Below are 22,597 nucleotides of genomic sequence, written 5' to 3' on the forward strand. Positions count from 1 at the left end.
CAATGCATCAATTAAGTCACTTCATTGTAGTATAAGTACAAAATGCATCCTAAATGTGTATGATTTTTTGAAATGAATACACTTTGTTTGAAATGTATGGGGTGATGTAGAAAATACAGCATTGCAGATAACTTGAGTGTGAATAAATGTCTGTATGGTAGACACACACTGCTCCATCTGGGACATTTCCTGCCCAAAGTCTTCTCAGGCGCTAGGATCCTTCCTCCTGAAGATAACATAACCCATCTACCTGTTACGGAATGTTATAAAGGAAACAAACTTTCCAGGGGAAAGCAGAAACAGTATGTCTGAAGGCTCAGCTCCAACCTAGTGTATTTGCTTTTGGAAAAGGCAGGATTCTAGGAATATTCTATAAACTAAATGTTCTCCTAAGTTGGAAGTAACTATTTATCCTTTTGATCTCTTCATTGGCCTGGCCTAGAAAATTTAATAAGACTTTAAGACCTTGTGATGAAAATATAGGATAAAATTGTGTATATTATTGAAAGACAATAACACTTTAAATTGTTCCTGAAAATTTCCCAGAAGAGAAAATGCTTCAAAGCAAGTACATTCACTTATTCATTCGTTGGACTCATGGAAGTGGGCGCTAACCATATGGAGGGGACAGAGGGCCCTCCCTAGCCTGCCCTAGAGATAACTTTGTATGTAATTAGTTACAAACACAGGCAGCAGTCTGCCCTTAAAAGATTCAGGGAAAAAATGCGGGTGGGAAGGGGTTTTAAAAAGAAGACACCTGGGTAGAAGAGGTGCTGGCATTCGATCTGGGTTGTACAGAACAGGTGAGGAAAGAAGGGGGAAACGTCTAGGAGTATTTTATACAATAACATTCATAATAAAAACATTATAAAGGCAAGGAAATAAATTGTGTAAAGGAACTAAAATTTCAGGGAGATGGCCTGACCAGCCCTCATCACAGCGCTAATATCTGGGCTTAGTCTGGATGCAGGAACTCTGCTCTTCTCATGATCCTGAGATGCTCTGGACCAATCGGGAGCAGCTTCCACAGACTGCCAGGACGCTGGACCACGGGAGCAGGATCCCACCTGTGTGTATCGGCTGAGCATCACAGGGCAAGAAGTAAGGCTGGGGAAGGGGGGCTCTTCTACATGTCTCTGAATGCACTGGTTTCAAGATTGCTTTTTCTCTCTAAAAGCCGGTGTCCCTTTCATGGAAAGGGCTTTTCACGGCTTTTGCCGCCGGTCTGGGCTTGAAGTGGGCTGGGAATTATATGGGCTGGAGATACAGAGTTGCTCCAAGTTCATCTTTCTCTCTGTTCTTTAGAAACGACATCTTAGAAAATATCTCGCAGTCAAGTAGCTCCCTGAAACAAATTGCCCTCTGTGCGAAGGTCATAGACACACATCTGGGGAGTTGGGGCGAGGAGAGCCCTCTGGAGAGGGGGTCCCGCCCCACCCCCCAGCCACTTAAATTGACAGAAATGGAGACAGGACTCATGTATACATCTGGTGGCTGTTAAATGTCACTCGTCTTCCTTGGGAGAGGCGCAGACAATGCAGCCCTTGACGTGATTAATGAGCCTGGTGGAGAGAGACTCAGGCTGAGGCGGTGGAAGCACTGGGAACCTCCCTTTTCTCTGTCAGACACTCAGCGGCATGCCCACAGAGGCGATAAGCAAGGCTGACACGCAGAGAGGAAGAAACCAAAGAGCCGACACAGACTCAGATCAGAGTCTGTGGCTGGAGAAGTGGACTGTGGGAGGTGCTCTCCTGGGAGTACTCCCCCGGCCCGGAGGTCAAAGACCTGGGAAGGAAGTCTCCCAGGTCCCTGCCCAACCTCACGTGCACATCCTTCATCAGGCGGATCACGTGGGCCATGAACAATTGGATGAGGCTCTCCGCAGGTCCTGCTGGCAAGCGCTGGCTTCTCTTTCCACCTCGCCCCCTCTTGCTTCTCTGCCCGTTGCCTGGGTTACTCCCCCCCACCCCCACCACACGGCCTGAGACCCATGAGGGCATTTAGGTCCTATCGCCACTGCCTGATCCGCTTGCCCGTGCCCATCGTCACCCATAGCTGTTTCTGCTACGGGCACCTCCGTCCTAGAGTCCAGAGGACGAGTGGGGAAAGGCTGGAGAAGTGTGGCTGCAACTTGCCACTCATTAGAGAACCAAAAGCCTCTTGACAGGTCACAACAGCTAGATTTTTCTTTCATTTTACTTTTATGAATTTAAGGAAATGGCAACCCACTCCAGTGTTCTTGCCTGGAGAATCCCAGGGACGGGGGAGCCTGGTGGGCTGTCATCTATGGGGTCGCACAGAGTTGGACACGAGTAATGCGACTTAGCAGCAGCAGCAGCATTCACAGAAATTCGAAGTTGCATGTACAGGATGTTACCGCTTTCTAATAACAATAAAGATACTAAGAAACAATAGATAATTAGTAACAATATATTGTTACTAATAACAATAGATAATTAGTAACAATAGATAATACATAGTACAATAGATTATTAGTAACAATATCTATTGTTACTAATAACAATAGATACTAAGAACTGGCCATCTTTTCTTTAGATACTACTAAAGAACCATCATGGACGGAGGAGCCTGGTAGGCTTCAGTCCATGGGGTCGCAAAGAGTCGGACACTACTGAGCGACTTCACTTTCACTTTTCACTTTCATGCATTGGAGAAGGAAATGGCAACCCACTCCAGTGTTCTTGCCTGGAGAGTCCCACGGACGGGGGAGCCTGGTGGGCTGCCATCTATGGGTTGCGCAGAGTCGGACACGACTGAAGCAACTTAGCAGTAGCAGCAGCAGCAAAGGACCATCAGAGGACTTTCAGTGGCTTGAGACTTTGCTTTTCAGTGCAGGGGGTACGGGTTCAATCCCTGGTCGGGAAGCTAAGATCCCACATGCCTCGAGGCCAAAAACCAAAACATAAAACAAGCAATACTGTAAGAAATTCAATACAGACTTTTAAAATGGTCCACATTGGGGAAAAAAAAAAGACCTAAAAAAAGAAAACAGCCACCAAGGGCATATTAATTAATACCTCAGTTTACAGCTGTTATTAATGAAACGAGTGATGTATTATGTCATGTATATTCACATAGAAATCTGTCTAACATACATGCAATTAAAAACCAAGTGGATCAATAGCCTGTACAGAATAAGCCTACAGATCACACACCTTCATGTTTAACATCTTTGGAGTCAAGGGCACTTCTGAGCACGTGATCAAATAGGAAAGCTAAAATATGAAATCTGTTTCCCTCCCCCTCTCCAAAAAAAAAGAAGCTCACTTCTAGGTTAATGTTTTACTAAAGCTCTTCAAAGCAGAAGGCCGCTTGCAGTCACGTGCAAGTGTCAAACTCCAGTCAAGCCTGAGTGCCTGGTGCTCTGATTTCACCCTGATTCATCCAGGACGGGTCCTTAAATGACCCTCCCTACCCTGGTCTGCTCCCAACTGCCGGTCCCTTTGAGGGAGCAGTGCTTAATTCTAGAGAAAAAAAAGTATCAAATATAACTACTGATGCTCAAAGGAGACAATATAAGTTTTGAATCACAAAATCCAATTTTTATATTATGAAAAGTCTTTCATTTTTCTGGTTAACAGCAGTTACTATTAGTCGGAGTTAATATTGAGCCAAGATGCGCCAGTATGACAAACCCCTGCTGTGGGCTGGGGGGGGGGGGGGGGCATTGAAGAGACTGATAAATAATGGATATTAAGGATTTTGAATGTCAAATTGTACTTACAGACCCTTTTGTTGTATTCTCTTTTATCTACAATGTTAAGTTGTTGTTCAGTCGCTAAGTCATCTCCGACTCTGCCACCCCATGAACTGCAGCACGCCAAGCTTCCCTGTCCTTCACTACCTCCCAGAGCTTGCTCAAACTCATGTCCACTGACTCACTGATGCCATCCAACCATCTCATCCTCTGTTGCCCCCTTCTCCTCCTGCCTTCAATCCTTCCCAGCATCAGGGCCTTTTCCAATGAGTTGGATCTTCGCATCAGGTGGCCCAACTATTGGAGCTTCAGCTTCAGCATCAGTCCTTCCAGTGAATATTCAGGGTTGATTTCCTTTAGGACGGACTGGTTTGATCTCCTTGCTAATGTCATAACTGGCTAAAAATAAATTGAATAAATAAAAATATCAAAGAAAAAAAACAAAAACAAACAAAGAAAAATACTTAGAATTGTGTTTTCCCACCAGCTCTGCAACTCCTTTCCTCCGTGGGACTTTCACATTTAGACTAAAGGTTCCCAAGCCCTCTCTGCAAGGTCAAGAGAGGGGAGCCTGTTCTTTCTTGCTTCTGGGGTCACGGTGGAAGCTGAGAACCGCCGACCCGCCCTTGGCCACAGAGTCTGGGAGGCCCGGCGGCGTTCTCACCCCCAGCAGGAGCCAGGCTGGGCTCCCCTGCCCGACGGCTCGGGTTTCCGCTGAACTGACTGCAGAAAGGCGAGAAGAGCCTCGAGCAGGTCCCGCAGAGCCGGGGTCCCCGCGCGGGAGGTCCCGGGGGCCGCTGCTGTGGAAAGAATGAGGCTTATTATGCGCGGAGACGAGGGGGCGGCGAGGTGTCCAGCGGAGCAAACGGTTGAAACCCAAGTCGCACGGATGCTGGCAGCGCGGCGCCTGCTGTGAGACAGTCAGATGAACCCTGATAAACCCCGGGCACTTTCCCCACCCCCGCCTGCTCCCCGCCTGGCCCGGAAACTTTAGCATCACAGGGAGAGCAGACAGCCGGAGGGATGGGCGAGGCAGGCTGCTGGGGGTCCAGGGAGGGGCTTTCTGCACTTCCAGAGGGGCAGCGAGAGGCTGACTGTGCTCAGGTCAGGCTGCTCAGCGCTGGTCTGGTGACAAATGGGGTCTGCGGGGCTGGTGGGGGTGTGGGGAGAGCGCATGGCCAGGAAGGACCCTGCTGGAGGGGGAGCAGAAGGGCCGGAGTCCAGAAGGGCTGCGCTGGAACCACAGTAGGTGACCAGAGGCTGGAAGGGAGGCCAGTGAGAAGCCCGCCTAAGAAACACCCCAGGGTTCTTTTTCTAGGCCTGGAGATGGGGCGGCCGCCCTGCTGGGTAAAACCAGTACTTGTGTGCTTGATCCCCAAGTCTTCAGTATCCATGCACAACAAGGTGACTGTACCTAATACCACTGAATTATACATTTAAAAATGGGCAAATGTAGAAGACCTACCAAGTTATCCAGAAATCCCACTTCTGGGTTTGTAGCTGTGAGTAGATAAATAAAATGTGATACTCACACACACACACACACACACAGGATTATTCTTCTGCCCTGAACAAGAAGGAAATCTTGTATTTGCAACAACATGGTCAAACCTGGAGAGCTAAGTGAAATGAGCCAGGCAAAGAAAGACAAATACTGCATGGTATTATTTACATGTGGAATTGAAAAAAAAGTTTTCATAGAAACAGAAAGTAGAAAAGTGGTTGCCAGGGACAGAGGTAGCTGGGGGCTGGAGGCAGGAAATTGGGAAAGTTGGGTAAAGGTACAAATTTTCAGCTATAAGATGAATAAAGTCTGAGGATCTAATGTGTAAAATGGTGACTATAGTTGATAACATTGTATCATATAATTGAAATTTGCTGAAAAGTAAAATTTGTGCTAAAAAGTGATCAAAACAGAGACTTGAAGAGATATTAGTACTCTAAAGCATTATTTACAATAAACCAGAGATGGCAGCCACCAGAGTGTTCATTGATGGATGAATGGATGAGTGGCCCGCCCATTTCCTAGAATAAGATTCAGCCTTTGAAAAGGACATCCTGATACTGGCTGCAACAGGGATGAACCTTGAGGACCCTGCTGCTGCTGCTGCTAAGTCGCTTCAGTCGTGTCCGACTCTGTGCGACCCATAGACGGCAGCCCTCCAGGCTCCCCCGTCCCTGGGACTCTCCAGGCAAGAACACTGGAGTGGGCTGCCATTTCCTTCTCCAGTGCATGAAAGTGAAAAGTGAAAGGGAAGTCGCTCAGTCGTATCTGACTCTTAGCGACCCCATGGACTGCAACCTACCCAGCTCCTCCGTCCATGGCATTTTCCAGGCAAGAGTACTGGAGTGGGTTGCCATTGAGGACCTTAGGCCGAGTGAAATAAAACAGCCACGAGAAGACAAGTACTGTAGAGTCCACTTATATGACGTATGGAAAATAAAATCATAGGAAGAGAAAGTAGCTTGGTGATTACCGGGGTCTGGGAAAGGGGAAGAGGGGCGGGGACTGCTGTTTAATGCGTCCAGAGTGTCCTAGTGTGTACAGAAAGCCCTGGAGATAGGCATCAAACACTGACCTGTATTCAACGGCGCGGAACTGCACACTTAAAGGTGACTAAGGTGGCCAATTTCATGTCATGTGTTTTTTAATAGGCTAGACTTAGAGCAATTTTAGGTTCACAGCCAAGTGGAGAGAAGGTTCAGGGATTCCCCACAGACTTGCTGCCCCCTATACCATCGCCTCCCCCACAATCAGCGCCCCCACCAGAGCGGGACACTTGTTACAACTGATGACCCCTCACCAAATATCGTCACCCAAAGGGCTGCGTCGTTTTTGCTGCAATTAAAAAAAAAATAGTGAGCACAACATTGATAGAAAAACCTGACAAATTGCCCAGTGAGAGAATTGTAGACAAAACATTTGTGGACATGGATGTAAAACTTTTCAATAATGTTGGCTAAGAGACTCTAACTACGTTAAAAGAATAACATACAAACCAAATGGTAAATGTTACGTTCTCTGTACTTTACCACAATTAAAAAAAAACCAGCCTTGAGTGGTTTACTTTCCAACCTGAAGAACAAAACCCTGTGGGGCTCCAAAGAGGGGAGGCCGGCTGGGCATCAAGGCCAGGCCACGACTGTGGGACGTCCCAGACGGGCGCCAGGATGCACTGGATCCTGGTTAGCGGCACAGCCGGCTGGGGACGGGGTGAGGCCCGGGGACTCACAGGCTCCTAGATGTCTGTGACTCAGGGTTTAGCTCAGCCAATCACTGGCAAATATCTGCAGGTGAAAAGGTAGCCCAGGTCCCTCAGGACAGGAGCCTTCGGTACCAACAAGAGGGTTGGGTACCAACGAAAAGATTCTTGAAAAGAAGGAAGCAAAGAGAAAAAGCACAAATGGAATACAGAGCCTAAAATATGTTAGTTTTAATTATAAAAAGAAATACCTAGCTTCTCTGTAGGGTGGGATGTGGTCAACTGATTCCTCTCTCTTCCCTCCTTTTTTCTTCCCTCTTCCTCCTTCTTCTACCTCTTCTTCTTCTCCTCCTGCTATTCACCACATGCATCCTTTATATCTGCTCCCATGTTTCATGTCACAAAAGTGTTTATACATAAGCCATACAGCATATATATAAATTAAATATATACACACATATATTTAATTTCCTACCTGAAGACATGCTCAGGTTGACACACTCCAGGGATCATGTGACTGATCGAAGGATGGACTGTGTTGATGCAAGGCAGGCGCTGTGTCCATCACCTCCTTTTCCCATCTACACACCCAGGACACTTACTGGCCTCTCTCATGGCAAGAAGGTAAACCCTGAAGACAGAAACCTTTTTAAAATGACCAGAATTTATTGTAATTCAAAGTAATCAAAATGGACCACTGTTCATACCATTGCTTCAACAATTTTACATCATTTTTTTTTTTCAAAGAAGGAGGAAGTTACTAGGTTGAGGTGGGTTTGTAAGATAAGTAGTAGAACACTCCAAAATTACTTCTAAAATTATTGCAAGGGACATCCCTGGTTGTCCAGTGGTTAAGACTCCGAGCTTCCAGTGCAGAGGGCACAAGTTAGATTCCTAGTCAAGGAACTAAGATCCTACATGCTGCATGATATGGCCCATAAACAAAATAAAATAAATGCAAATATATTCAGCTTTCTAGTCTTTTATTAAAGTTGCCAACTGTTGAGAAGGACTTTGCTTCACTTGTGGGTAGCTGGCAATAGATAATGCGTGTAAAAGTGCTTTGTTCTTTGGGAGACATTGCATTAACTTCCTCACTGGAAGAGCATCGAAAGGAACATGCCATGATACAGGTTCTCCAAGAGGAGGAGTGGGATGGGGGAGAGATTTGAGAGGACATAGTGCAAAATGCCCCTCTGTGCTCCCGTTGGCCTTTGGGCTGGAAGTCCTCCATTTTCAATTACAAACAAAGCACAACTGTTATCTGATTGCAAAATAATACACATTCACTGTTAAAAAAAGAAAAGAAGAGAGAATACCTTGGAAAATAAGACCACAAAGGATCCATTTCTTTTTGATTTTTAAAATCTTTTTGGGGTCCTTTAAGGGGAAAATACTTTCAAAAGAGATTTTTTCCCAGGAGTTTATCTAGAAGGAATAAAACACCTCTTCTGACACTTTAGGTAAGCCATGCCAGTAAACAACAGGAAAGTGTATTATCTGAAGTAAGATTCAGGCTCTTTAGCCAAAACTGAGAAAAAGGATTGGGTCTCCATAGTCCTGTATTATTGGATTTTTTTGGTTGTGACAAAGTGTGGGAGGGATCCTGTCCCTCTCCTATGAATGTCTCTCTGACCCTCAAGAAAGACGAGGTGACAAATTGAGAAGAGCAATCAGTGCACACCAAAAGACCTCTGGGCTGTAACTGACCACGTGGCCTCAGGAAGATCCACAAAGATCCTCTAAAGTTTCCTCCTGGGTAAAATGGAGATCTTAGTGACTGCCTCCCAGTGGTTGAGAAGAGTCAAGGAGCTGATGCACAGAGAGAATCTGGGGCTGTAGGTGGCATATACTAAATATTCAAAAAAGATAGTTACATATCCAATAAATAGCCAAGAAACTGGATTTTTCTACAAAGCAACCCCCCTTGAAATTATGATGCTGAAGCTCCGATATTTTGGCCACCTGATGCAAAGCACCAACTCATCGGAAAAGACCCAGATACTGGGAAAGATTGAGGGTGGGAGGACAAGGGGACGACAGAGGATGAAATGGTTAGAATATCATCACTGACTCAATAAACATGAATTTGAGCAAACTCTGGGAGATAATGAAGGACATGGGAGCCTGGCATGCTGCAGTTCATGGGGTTGCAAAATGTCAGACACGACTTAGTGACTGAACAATGACAACAAAGTTAGAATACTGGTTCTGACACTAGTTTTTATAAATAAGACAAGAAAGACTTGGGTTTACCCAAGAAGTGGCCTTAGGACAGTTAGGACTTCTCTGTAGCTCAAATGGTAAAAAATCTGCCTGTGATTCAGGAGACCAGGGTTCAATCCCTAGGTTGGGAAGATCCTCTGGAGAAGGGAATGGCAATCCACTCCAGTGTTCTTGACTGGAGAATCCCATGGACAGAGGAGCCTGGCAGGCTACAGTTCATGGGGTCGCAAAGAGTTGGACATGACTGAGGGACTAACACACACACAGGGAGTGGCCAGCTGTCTCCTAAGTGATCTTTTTTTTCCTGTTTACTTGGCTTCTGATGCCATGAGCCTGCCTGGTTGCCATGAGACTCTTGGGCTTTGCAGGGTATGTGGGAAATCTCATCATGTTTCTATCTTTCTGCTCTGCTGGGAGTAAAAAGTGTGCAATGCCCTGGACTATATGCCAGAGAGTTAGAAGGCGCCTCTCCAAGGATGAGAGTGAATACTGCACTCCTGCCCTGAATTCTAGGGCAGACACTTTATCCCCACACATTGTTCAAAAGGCGACTCCTGCCAGCCGGAGAAAACAAGAGTGCGGTTAACAGGACTGAGCTGACCCTTTGTCTGCTAATCGGCGGCTGAAACCAATCCCCTCTGACGCTGTAACTGACAAGAGTGGAATGGATAGGACCCCTGCTACCTGCGCTGAACTTGCCACTGACCTCACCCTTTCTATCATATAAGCAACGACACTGAACATCTGTCTCGGTTTTGTTCTTATGGTGCTGGTGATTTAGTCGCTGAGTTGTGTCCAATTCTTTTGAGACCCCATGAACTGTAGCCTGCCAGGCTCCTCTGTCCATGAGATTTCCCAGGTAAGAATATTGGAGTGGGATTCTTTACCCCTGAGCCACCAGGGAAGTCCCTGTTCTTATAGTTGTAATGCCTCCACAAAACCCCTGCTTATTTCTCATATGCAGCCCTGAGACTTCCTGATTTTGTTGTATGGTGTCTTTGACAGCTCTGGCCATCATTACAAACTACAGTAGACTAAGGGGCTTAACCAGCAGGCACTTATTTCTCACAGTTCTGGAGGCTGGGGCTCCCAGATCTAGATGCTGGCCAATTTGGACCCTAGTGAACACCCACTTCCTGGCTTGCAGACTGCAACCTCCTTGCTATGTCTTCATATGAAGGACAGAGAGCGAGAGAGAGCTCTCTGGTGTCACCCTTTTTAGGGCATTAATCCAATTAAATCAAGGCTCCAGCCTCATGACATGAAATCCTTTTTTACTTCAGAGGCTGGAGGTGAGGGCTTCAGCACTGGAAATCTGTGCAGACACAATTGAGTCTATTGCATGTTGTTATAACTTAGTGTCTACATTCCTAGATCCATGCCATTAATGAAAAGGTAATCAGACCACATTCTAGGCAACTAACCATGGGAAGAAAGTCTTCAGGAAAGAATGAGGAAGCTTGGGTTCCTGTCTTGTCCACAAAAACTAGAAAACCTTTAGGCAGGTCTTAGACACAGGGTCCGCTAGATTTCCTTAACCTTGGATGGATACCACTAGTGCAGCAATTAATGTTTTAAGAGTTCTACAAGCTGACAACACTGTTAAGGTTTGACCCTGTTTGTTAAGAGGGATGCGTACATGCTCAGTCATATCTGACTCTACAACCCCATGGACTGTAGCCCGCCAGTCTCCTTTGTCCGTGGAATTTCCCAAGTAAGAATATTGGAGTGGGTTGCCATTTCCTCCTCCAGGGATCTTCCCACCCCAGGGATCAAACCCTCATCTTCTTCGTTTCTTGCACTGGACTCTAGTACTGAGTCACCTGGGGGAGTACCTTATGAAGTGGTCAGAACTCTAAGCAAGCCTTGGTCAAGAGCCAGGAAATGAGCATCAAGGTGACCTGGCTTTTCCCGCAGAGCTGTGAACTTAGTTTGGGCAGCTCCTGAACACTGGAGACCCACTTGTGTTTCCTCACTATTAGGAAACATGATGGAAAAATCATTATTAGCATATGGTTGACAATTATATGGGCTTCCCTGGTAGCTCAGATGGTAAAGAGTCAGCCTGGAATGCAGGAGACTCCGGTTTGATTCCTGGGTTGGGAAGATCCCCTGGAGGAGGGCATGGCAACCCACTCCAGTGTCCTTGCCTGGAGAATCCCCATGGACAGAGGAGCCTGGCTACAGGCTACAGTTCATGGGGTCGCAAATAATTGGACATGACTGAGCACATACACACAATTATATATGGCCAAGGGAGGAGGGACACTTTGGGGACAGTTGCTTGAAATCAACTCTCAATTTTTCAAGTGGAGATCACAGAGCTAAGTCATGAATCTGTAAAATCCTCCCAGCCTCAAGGGGACTCTGCTGAGGTTTATTTTCTGCCCAATAAGTGTTTGGCCAAAGCTGTTTTAAGATGCAAGCAGAGGGCCAGGTTCTGTTCCCCTGGAGGACCAGAGAAATGGCTCAGGTGTGAGAGGCAGGTTGGACAACTATCATCAGTTCTTGAACAGCCTAGAGTTGGCCAGACCGAAACCTGACCCTGGCTCCTGACCTCGCCACTCCTGTGAACAGCACCCCCACAGAACTGCCAGGAATGTCCCCCGAATTCTTACCTTGGTCCAGCCCAGGAAGAGTAGAACCAGGCTGGTGGCCACCTGCTCAGACACCACGGTCAGCAAGCCTGGCTCAGAGAGAGTCACCTGAAGGACAGGATGAGCCCAACGGGAGCCACTAATACCCACCCAGGAGACATCCGCGGGAATCACACTGGGCAGGCTGTTCAGCAAAACTTTTGGTGAGTCCTAAGTTCAACTTTTTCTGTTTTAAATTGGAGTACAGTTGCTTTACAATACTGTGTTAGTTCCTGCTGTTCAGTGACGTGAATTAGCTATTAATATATGTGCACATATATGCCCTATACATTCCCTCTTTTCTGGGTGTCCTTCCCATGTAGATCACCACGAAGTGTCGAATAGAGTTCCCTGTGTTATACACTATGTTCTCATTAGTTATCTATTTTATATATAGTGTCTGTAGCGTCATACCTTTTTGCCTTTTCATACTGTTCATGGCGTTCGCAAGGCAAGAATACTGAAGTGGTTTGGCATTCCCTTCTCCAGTGGACCACATGTTGTCAAAAGACTGAACGCTGAAGAATTGAGCTTTTGAGTTGTGGTGTTGGAGAAGACTCTTGAGAGTCCCTTGGACTGCAAGGAGATCCAACCAGTCCATTCTGAAGGAGATCAGTCCTGGGTGTTCATTGGAAGGACTGATGCTGAAGCTGAACCTCCAATACTTTGGCCACCTGATGCAAAGAGTTGACTCATTGGACAAGAACCTGATGCTGGAAAAGATTGAAGGCAGGAGGAGAAGGGGATGACAGAGGATGAGATGGATGGATGGCATCACCGACTCAAGGGACGTGAGTTTGAGTGAACTCCAGGAGTTGGTGATGGACAGGGAGGCCTGGTGTGATGCTGTTCATGGGTTCGCAAAGAGTCGGACACGACTGAGCTACTGAACAATAACCAATATGTGTCATCCCAGTCTCCCAGTTCATCCCACCCCTCCCCTGTTGTTGTCCATTCGTTTGTTCTCTGTGTCTCTATTTCTGCTTTGCAAATAGGTTCATCTATGCCATTTTTTTAGTTTCCATTCAGTTCAGTTCAGTCGCTCAGTCGTGTCCGACTCTATGTGCTAATATACGAATTTGTTTTTGTCTTCTTATTTCATTCTGTATGACAGTTTCTAAGTCCATCTAACGTCTCTGCAGATGACTGAGCCATCACTGCTTCTGAGCTTTGGAAATTTAATGGCCAGTGCCACCTGGTGTTCAACACCGATATTCCCCCTTCTACAGTCAGCAAACCACAGCGCAGCAGGAACAATACCTTCCCACTGACCCAGAAAGTCAGGAGGCCTAAGCGGCCGTGGCATTGCGTTCTATTTTCCCAAATGCTCTGGTTTGGCTGGGATTACTTTCTCTTCCCCTCGATGTTAGAATACTCCATCAGGGCGACATGCCAGGGACCTCCTTCTCCCCGTTGCTGTTGCTGGTCCCCAGAATCTGAGGCAGGTGGCTTCCTAGTAGCTGCCACAGCTCTGCACGCACCTGTTTTCTGTGGAACTGAATCCCGCATGACACCGGGTTTTGTCCTCATGGCTCCAGAGTACACGGCACGGTGACTTACGGTATGTGGGAGGTGATTAATACACATGGATTGAGTGAAAGAACACAGAGAGACTGTGGGTAAGACTGATGTTAAATCTGATCATTTTTCTTTTCATTACTATGTTTCTCCATTAGTGGAAAGAAGCCAGAGCCTGCTTGCTTTTGCTTTTTTTTTGTCTCCTTTCTTCCGCCCTTCCTCCAGTTTCCCTCCGCATCATCTTCCCACCTGATCTGCACATAATCATGAATGCATTCTACCATCATTTCCCAAACAGACGGACACATGCCGCCATTCTTTTAGGTCTTATACACATAAAGCAATAATGCAGTGTTGAAGGGTGAGAAAGTTACTCCCCATCCGATTCTCTTCCAATCTTTTTGATTCTGACAATGAAAAAGAGAAGGAACTAGATCACATTACGCTGCCATTAACACCTCTCAAATATCCATGTTAACAAAGAAATCACAAGCAACCATCACAAGGAAAACCAACAGCAGGCAATAATATCCTTTTGTAGCTGAAAAAGTTCTATTGCCAAACGCGGAAGACTAATCTGTTTTCAATGTTGATGTTCTTCGCAAATTAAGTCCATAAAGTTTTCTGAGTCAACTTAAGGGAAAACATTAAATAAATCATTGTTAAGACAGTACCAGTTTATGGCAAGAAAAACAGGACGGTGGTAGATGGTATGGGCATGACTTAGGTTTGGGAACCAGATAACCAGGTATCTCGTCCTTCCTCTTGCTGCCTTTCTGCACATCCTCCTGGTGTGCCTTTCAGGGCTTGCTCAGCCATTTCAGAAAAGGTTAGGATACCAGTGGGAAGGTCTATGCAGAGGTGGGCCTCACTCAGACGAACAAGTTCCCCATCAATACATGATTTCTGCCCAGCATCTTGCATCAGCGAGGCCAGCCTGTGGACCACAGTGAAAAATTCAACCCCTCTTTAGTTTTCCCTGGGGCTCACTCACTTTGCAGCAAGACTCGTGAGCCAGGCTCAGCTTTGTAGAATCTCATTCATCAGAATCACTTTAAGGCTAACAAGCTGGCCCCTCTGCCCGGGCCCCGTGTGGGCAGATCAGATGTCTAGGGGCTGGCGATGCCGGCGAGATCGACAGAGGAACATGTGGTGACTAAAGGTCTCAGGAAAGAACCAGGGGTTTCCATTATCCTTGGCTTTCGGGGTAATGCAATCTGAAAATCAATTCTCATTAAAAACAAGTGATACTAAGACCTCTGACAGGTTACATCTTAAGTGATAATTAAAAGCATATTTCCTGACGCTTAGCTGAGATGAAATGCATCCCTATTTATGCCACAGAGGGGGTCTCAGGCTAAGACCCTATGGACAGTCACTCGCTGCCCCAGGAAGCCTCACAGTTCCTGGAGTGTCATTCATTATTTTAATCTGATTTTCTTTGCTTAAGTGAAATGGAATCTGGCACTGGAACTTTCTCTCCAGTTTCACCAACAATCCTTAAAAAGCAATTGAGATCATGCTAAACCAAGGAAGAAAGACTTATTTTGCACAAATGAAGTCTTTAGTGCAATGAGTGGGTGGACTTTATGAATTACCAACAGCACTCCGCTAAGCTTTATTCTTGTTGTTGCTCAGTTACTAAGTTAAGACCGACTCTTTGCAACCCCATGGACTGCAGCACACCAGGCTTTCCTATCCTTCACCATCTCCCAGAGCTTGCTCAAACTCGTGTCCATTGAATCAGTGATGCCATCCAACCATCTCATTGTCTGTCGCCCCCTTCTCCTCTTGCCTTCAACTTTTCCTGGCATCAGGGTCTTTTCCAAAGGGCTGGCTCTTCTCATCAGATGGTCAAAGTATTGGAGCTTCAGCTTCAGCATCAGGCCTTCCAGTGAATATTCAGGGCTGATTTCCTTTAAGCTTTATAAACCTTCCTCAATCAATAAAAGGCGACATGGCGACTGAAATGCAAAACTCTTTATTTGTAGGATCTCAGCGTTGAAGGCCCTGAAGTGAGCAGTGGGGTGACAGAGGGCTCAGACTTTCAGGAAAGTAGGAGAATACTTACTGCTGATAATAGTTACTGACTTGGCCCTTTGGTATCAAGATATTGAATTTTATCTCAAAAACTATTGTGAAAAATGGGAATGTTCACAATCTATTTCTTCTGAATTGGATTTGCAGGTTATCAAAACATATCGTGAAGGCACAGGAATAAGCCACCATGTCAAAAGGACAAAAACATGTCCATCATACATGGTTGCAAATCCAGGGACTTCCTGGCGGTCCCGTGGTTAAGACTTTGCCTTCCGATGCAGGGGGTGTGGGTTTGTTCCCTGGTCAGGGAGCTATAAGATCCCAAAAGCCTCACAGCCAAAAAACCAAAACATAAAACAGAAGCAGTATCGCAACAAATTCATTAAAGACTTTAGAAAAGGATCCAAATTAAAAAAGTATCTTAAACAGAACCACAGTGAGAGACTGTCTCACACCTACTGGGATGGCTATTATCAAAACAACAACCCCCACCACAACAAAAAGCAAGTGTTGGCAGGGGTGCGGAGGATTTGGACGCTCACACACAGTGGGAACGCAATATGGTATCAGATCAGATCAGTCGCTCAGTCGTGTCCGACTCTTTGCGACCCCATGAATCGCAGCACGCCAGGCCTCCCTGTCCATCACCAACTCCCAGAGTTGTGTGGCAATATGGTATAGCCTCTACGAAAAACAGTATGGAGGCTCCTCAAAAACAGCCTGAGAAGGGGGTGCCTGTCCCTGGTGGCTCAGGTGGTAAAGAATCCACCTGCAATGCGGGAGACCTGGGTTTGATCCCTGGGTCGGGAAGATCCCCTGGAGGAGGGCATGGCAACCCACTCAGTATTCTGGCCTGGAGAATCCCATGGACAGAGGAGCCTGGCGGACAGGCTGAGCGACTAAGCACAGCCCGTGAGAGCAGCGGTGGAAGTGGCCGCGGGGTGACCTGTCTTCACAGATGCCCCTTGGTCTGCTGAGTCACCAGCAGGAAGACCCCTCTCAGCCCAAGGCAATGTTGTTTCTGGTTCTGAGTAAATGCAGTTAGTGAGTTTTGTTGCCTGGATACTTGCTACTCTGATAAAACTGGTGATTTAAGTAAGGTCGGAGCCCACATGCAGATTCCAAGCTGCCTCGCCATGCTCCAATTACGACAGGAGGAATCCTCTTTTCAGTGACATAGACAAGCCTCAGATGGCGGTGTTTTGCCATTGCCAAGAAACAGAAAGCTCTCCTTAAACTTGAGTTTGGATTACGTCCCCTTATACCTCCCTGTGTAAAACATAGCTAGTGGGACAGCTTGGTGCCCTGTGATGACCTAGAGAAGTGAGATCAGGGTGGGTGGGAGGGAGGCTCAAGCCGGAGGGGATATATGTATACATATAGCTGATTCCTGTGGCTGTACAGCAGGCGTTAACACAACACTGTAAAGCAATTATCCCCCAATTAAATGAATAGAAACAGTAATAAAATTAAAGAACAAATTATGTTCCTGAAATCTTTTTTGTTCTTTGGTAGAAAAGCCTCAAACCTTGAGCTGTGGAAGTTAGCCATTGCCTGCCGTCTAGTCATCAGCTCCCTGCCTGCTTCTCATCTTTTGTTTTCTCACCCTGCTCTCTGCAGCTGCCTGGATCTCATGGACATGCAACCCCTGCAGCTGAGACACTCAGCCCTCCCCACAAAGAAAAGGAAAGAAGGGAGAGAGTCAATGCATTCAATACCTTCCGTTCAACCCCATGTCTTTCTCCATGATCGTCTCCTTTCGATCTTGAGCCTGTGCTTCTGTACAAGCCTGGCTTGAGCCGGAGTTAAACTTTCACACACAAAGCTCAGCATAGCAATCCCCAAGGGCCCTTGAGCCATCTCCAGCCTGACTAGCATCATGCAGGGAAAACCATCCAAATCGGCTTGCCCAGAAAGCAGGAAGACTGTGTTATGGAAACACTGCCTGGTGTCATGGTAACGGAATGGACAGCATCCTCCACGCCTGCCTCCGTGGCCGGCAGGATGTGTGTCTAAGACAGGAGGGCAGAGGACCAGCCATATTCAGAATCAATCTTATTTTAGGGAGGAATTAAGTCTCCATGGCCTTTGGATGATGAACAACTGCAACCCCAAGGGCCGTATCTACAGAGATAATCATGGGCCACAAAGAAATAAGACTTGATTCAGTTCAGCCTGCATCTGAATATAATATACAGTTTTATCCTTACACAAGGGGGAGAATTTATGTCAGACTTTCATCCTGTTCTTTCTATATGGTCTTATTGAGTGCTCACCACCAGCTACCCACGCACACACTATTTGCACAGGGTCGTAGGACACGCCATGTGGGTCTCTCCCAAGAGAGCAACTGTCTCAGCACTCAGGTGTTATCCTCAAAAGTGAACTTCAATATTTGCTTTAAAAAATATAGAGGGAGTGAAATGGTTGTCTAGCCTACTAGCATAAACAGTTTCTCACTGTTTAATCAATCACATAGCTGATAATTGTCAACTAAGGATGCAAAAAAAAAAAAAAAAAAAATGCTATCCATGAATAGATAGTTGGTATAAACTTGCATCATCTGTGAACCTAATGTGCTTCCAGGACAAATTTCCCTGCTGCAAACTGGCATGTGCTTCAGGCAATACAGAGACATTGTGGAATTAGACAAATACTTGTCCTGATTAAACAAGTGATCGGGACAGTGAACCGACCAACACAAAAGCAACGCAGGATATTCCAAGCCAGAAAGAGCTGAATTGTGGACGATCCACTGTTGGGTAAGTAGCGTGATCACTCCATTGCTATACAACTCATTTGAGACGCGCCCCACCCCCAACTTCTTGCCTCCAGGGTGCCTATCATGGGAGAAACAGACACATCTCACTTCTAACCAGGACACACCCTCCGGGTCCCAAGGAGGGCGGTCCTGCCTGCCCCTCTGCCAAGAATGTTACTGAAGACAGCTGGGAGCAGGGTTATTAAGCAAAGAGATGGGAGGAGAACAAACATAAATTCTCTCCCCTTGGGCTTTCAGATTAAGAATGATGCATAGCCTCCCATTGGTAGAAAAAACTAAGCCTCAATAAGTCCTTGGAAATTACTTGTGAAAGTTCATAGGCTTGGCCTCAGGTGGAGCTGGAGGATGTTGCTGGAAGAATTTTAAACTTCTAAGGAGAAGGCTCTTTAGAATGCCGAGGCTCACCGTCACTGACTTCCCCAAGTCCAACCAGCGTGCACGTGACCTGACAGTGACTCGAATCCCACCCACTCCCAGTTTTGGGAGCAACTTGAAGTAGTCATTTCTTCCACCCTCTCGCCATCTGGTCTCCTCCTGCACAAAGGGAGTCAGTGAGGAGCGCTGCCCCCCTCAACCCGCCCCCAGATTCCATTAATTCTGACCCCTCCCAGCTTCTTTCTACCACCCCCAGAATTACACGCCTAGCGCTTTTCATGCTTAATTCTAAGCAGTCGTGAAACATCAGACTTCCCAGCCCCCAAAGTACAAAGCCAGGACAACACGAAAATCAGAGAAGCTAGAAGACAAATTTGACATTTGTTTTCTTTCTTTGAAGAACAACCCAGCACTCAGACGAGATGTCACATTTTTCAATAGGTCATGGGGCTGCGGTTTTCTTCCATGTCGTGTGTAGCCCATGGAGACCAACTTTGGAGTGAGCTAATAAATGTATAATCTAGCCAAGGACCAGTTGTTGCATGCCCGCTCTGTGTTCCTCAGTGTAAGAGGTGCCACAGTGCGTGCATGTAGCTGAGAGGTACATGCACACACGGGGGCATCAGCTTATCACGAAGCAAGTCTGTGCAGGGGTCTGTCGGTGATTGAGAGGGTACACAAGCTTTCAGAAAGGCAGGGGAGGTGGTGTGGCATTTTCCCAAGTCTTTATAACTTTCTAGAAGGCCACTTTCACAGCCAGTTGAACCAGTGTGACAAAGTCTGAGTGGGTATCCATTGAGCTCAGGGAGACGACCACAAATTAGCCAAGCTCCGGTCAGGGATAAAGCTGGAAATGCTGTCTAAAAAGTGCTCCCGTCATACGGAGTAAAATTAAAAGTAGATTCGTCTCTTTTAGTGCAAATCTTATCACAAAGAAGGACCAGGCTGACGTAGGGGGAGAGCAGGGTGCAACACACGCCTCGTGCTATGGTGGACAGAGCTGAACTCGCGGACTCCCCGCCGAGATGGCAGGTGGCTTTCTGATGATGACAGCCCTGCAGTGCCTCGGTGGTCATTTCTGCACTGTGACTTTGGGAGAAGTTCCTGGAGTTTCTTCAATGTCAGTTCAGCCTAGAACTTCTTCAATTTCTTCAGTCCCATTGAGGATGCTGGGAGTCATGTAACCTAGTGATAAATCCTCTGCTTAAACTCACCAGAGCATACTTTGTTCTTTGCCAGGGAACCCTGTCCAATGTGGAAACTCTCCAAACTCCTGCTGTTAATGGGACACTGGAGTCTCAGGGATCCCACAGAGAACTTTCTGTGAAGACCCACAGTAGGAGAGAAAAGAAGCTCTGAGCAAAGAGCAAGCTGACCCCAGTGTCTCTTTCTCTGTTGCAGGGACTAAACCCTCCTGAGCTGGATTTCTTCTGTTTCTCATTGTGTTCTCCAAACGTCAGTAGGAATAATCCTGATATCCCACTAGCCAGGACACTAATTTCACTCTAGCCCCTATGAGTTGCATTCCCACAGTGGCCCCTAAGACAAAATTTACTGGGTAATTAAGCAAAGAGGAAAGGAAAGGAAACAGGAGGTGCTAAAGCCCACTCTGTAGGCGCTGACCATCACGAAAGGCCCATAGGTGGGAAACACGGCTTTCCTTTCACTGGCCTAAAAAAAAAATCCAAGGCTTTATATCCACGGCCAGTTCTGCTATGGCAATCCCATTTTATTGAAATGATCCTGTTTTTTCCCACAGTTCTTTGGCTAAAAAACACAAACACCACCCTTTCCAGGGGACAGAAGCTTGGTCTCTGCCCTTGTGGATGATTCTTTGCTGGACATTGTTCTTCCCTGATGAGGTGTGAGCTCCACCAACAGGAATCAGAGAGGGCATTGCAGCTTGTTCTATGGCAACCCACTCCAGTGCTCTTGCCTAGAAAATCCTGCGGACAGAGGAGCCTGGTGCAGGCTACTGTCCATGGGGTCGCAAAGAGTCGGCCACGACTGAGTGACTTCACTTTCTTTCTTTCTTTTCTATTCCCAGGCCCCGGCGCAGTGCCTGCACGTGGTAGAGACTAGGCAGAGATGTGTCGAAAGAAACAAGCGAATGAATGAATGCACTTAAAAAGAGAGAGGGCCAAGCCAGTGATACGCTTAGGGACAAACAGAAAAGGAGGGGAGCTTGCGTCCAACACGGCAGGAGATCCAGCTGTCTGTGTTTCTCAGAAATCCGTCAGCCAAGGGCAGAGACTAAAGAACGTCTGTTCGGCTCCGGCCCCAGCACAGGGTCTCGTGGGCAGTGATAGACACCAGGCAGTGATCAGTCCAATCAAGGGCTGCTGTGCTACCCTGTCTCATTTCTGACAACCACCGTCTCTCCAACAGTTTTCAAAGAAACTGACCAACCCACTGTCGTAGATCAGAGGCAAAATGCGATGCAGCCTATCCAGTAAAAATGAATTGAGCTGTTTTCCCAAAGACGTGTTCATTGAATATGAAATGCTATCAGTAGAAGAAACGAGGATGGAAGAAAAGGAGACGCTCATCACCATGACATCAGGTTTTCCTGCTGAAAAAGTGCCCTGATTGGCTCAGAAAAACTGAATGTCCATCCTAGAGTCACTCAGCATGGCTCATTGCCAACCAGAGCCCATTTCAGGTGTGCAGCAATTTGTGATGATTACGTGCGTTATGCATATTTATTTGTAGACAAAATCCAGTTAATTACGGTTGCAAAGACAATGGCACATTTTAGAGCACCCTGTATGGGCACAGAGATTAGGGTCTTGTTCTACAAGATGTCACAGGGAGATGTTGGTGAGGTACATGAAAAAGGCTCCTATTATTTGTTTTCATGTTTCACAGAACAGAGGAACAGGTTTCTTTATGCATTACCATTTATTGTATGATTATAGTCTACTCTGTACTGTTTCTCTGTACTTTGCAAATGTATTTACTTCTACGCTATTCACGTGGGTGAATTTTAGAAATGAATGAGATGGACATGAAATACAAATATTTACAGTTCTTTATACATTATAATGTTTGCCCCAATTACTTCAATGAAAGAATTAAGTGACAGCATTAATATTTTATTTATGTTCACAATAACTCTGACCATAAGTCATCCACTTGATTTTTTCATAAGGAGGAAATTATGGAGACTTTAAGAAACATCCTCAGACTAATCAGTTGGATAAACAAGAAATCCAGAAAACATCCATATACCCAAACCCATGGCGTTTTTGAAATAAGCTGAAGTTAAAGAAAGTCAAATGTATTTCTGAAGTCATTTTATGCTTTTTGGGTAAATGTTTAGGTTTATCTCATTTGACTCTCATGTGTGGTAGGTAAAAGGAATAACAACATATTTTGTGCAGGAGGTTATTATATAAACTGAGAAAAAATACCCCCAAATGGGTCCTGTTTGGAATATCCAGGAGAAAAAAGCAGCATGATGACAAGTTAACACTAGGGAAAACTCTCTGGGCACTGGGAGCTTCCACGTTCTTTAGATAGACATTAAAAGTGGTCAGATCAGACCAGAATCTCCAAGAGTGTCTTTCATCCTTTGGTTCCTTAAAGTGTTCCACTAGAAGTGAAGGCAGAAGAAAAATCAGAATTCCACCACAATATTTTCAGATTCATAACATGGGAAAAGTTGTAAACAAGGATATGAAAAAGAGAGACCTGAGCCTACCCTGTAACTGTATGAAGTCTTTTTTCTTATTGCTATCAATCACGAGACCTAAACCTTTGAAGCCATCTCCACATCTCCCCCGAGGGGCATTTGCATAAACCTCCCCGGGCACTGAGGGTCCCCCTGGGGCCTGATCAGTTTCAGCAAAAATATTTGAAGCATGTGGCATTGTAATCAAGCGAGCCCATTGTATGTACAGCGGTCCATAAAACAACAAAGCTGTTGTTTGGTGGAATCTTTTTTAAAAGCAGAAGCGCTAGATGGACCTGGTCTTAATTAATCATTCTCATTTTTAAAGTGGCTTCTTCAGGGCACTTAGGCAGACTTGAGGGTTGCATAAGTCACTGACTATATATCTAAGACCTCTAGAGAAGACAAGAGCATTTTCTACTGTGA

At 46.1% G+C, this 22,597-nt stretch overlaps 1 long non-coding RNA gene across 1 annotated transcript; it reads right to left on the bottom strand.

The window, feature by feature from the left end:
• Positions 1 to 5,962: 5,962 nt before the first annotated feature.
• Positions 5,963 to 17,202, bottom strand: LOC109567988 (uncharacterized). The gene is made up of 3 exons (XR_002182159.2): positions 17,060 to 17,202; positions 7,397 to 7,552; positions 5,963 to 7,301 (listed from the first exon to the last, which is right to left on the bottom strand). It is a non-coding gene; the product is annotated as an uncharacterized lncRNA (long non-coding RNA).
• Between the last annotated feature and the right edge of the window lie 5,395 nt (positions 17,203 to 22,597).

The sequence above is a fragment of the Bos indicus genome, chromosome 13 (genome assembly GCF_029378745.1).
Source record: "Bos indicus isolate NIAB-ARS_2022 breed Sahiwal x Tharparkar chromosome 13, NIAB-ARS_B.indTharparkar_mat_pri_1.0, whole genome shotgun sequence".
In the NCBI taxonomy this organism is placed as follows: Eukaryota; Metazoa; Chordata; class Mammalia; order Artiodactyla; family Bovidae; genus Bos; species Bos indicus.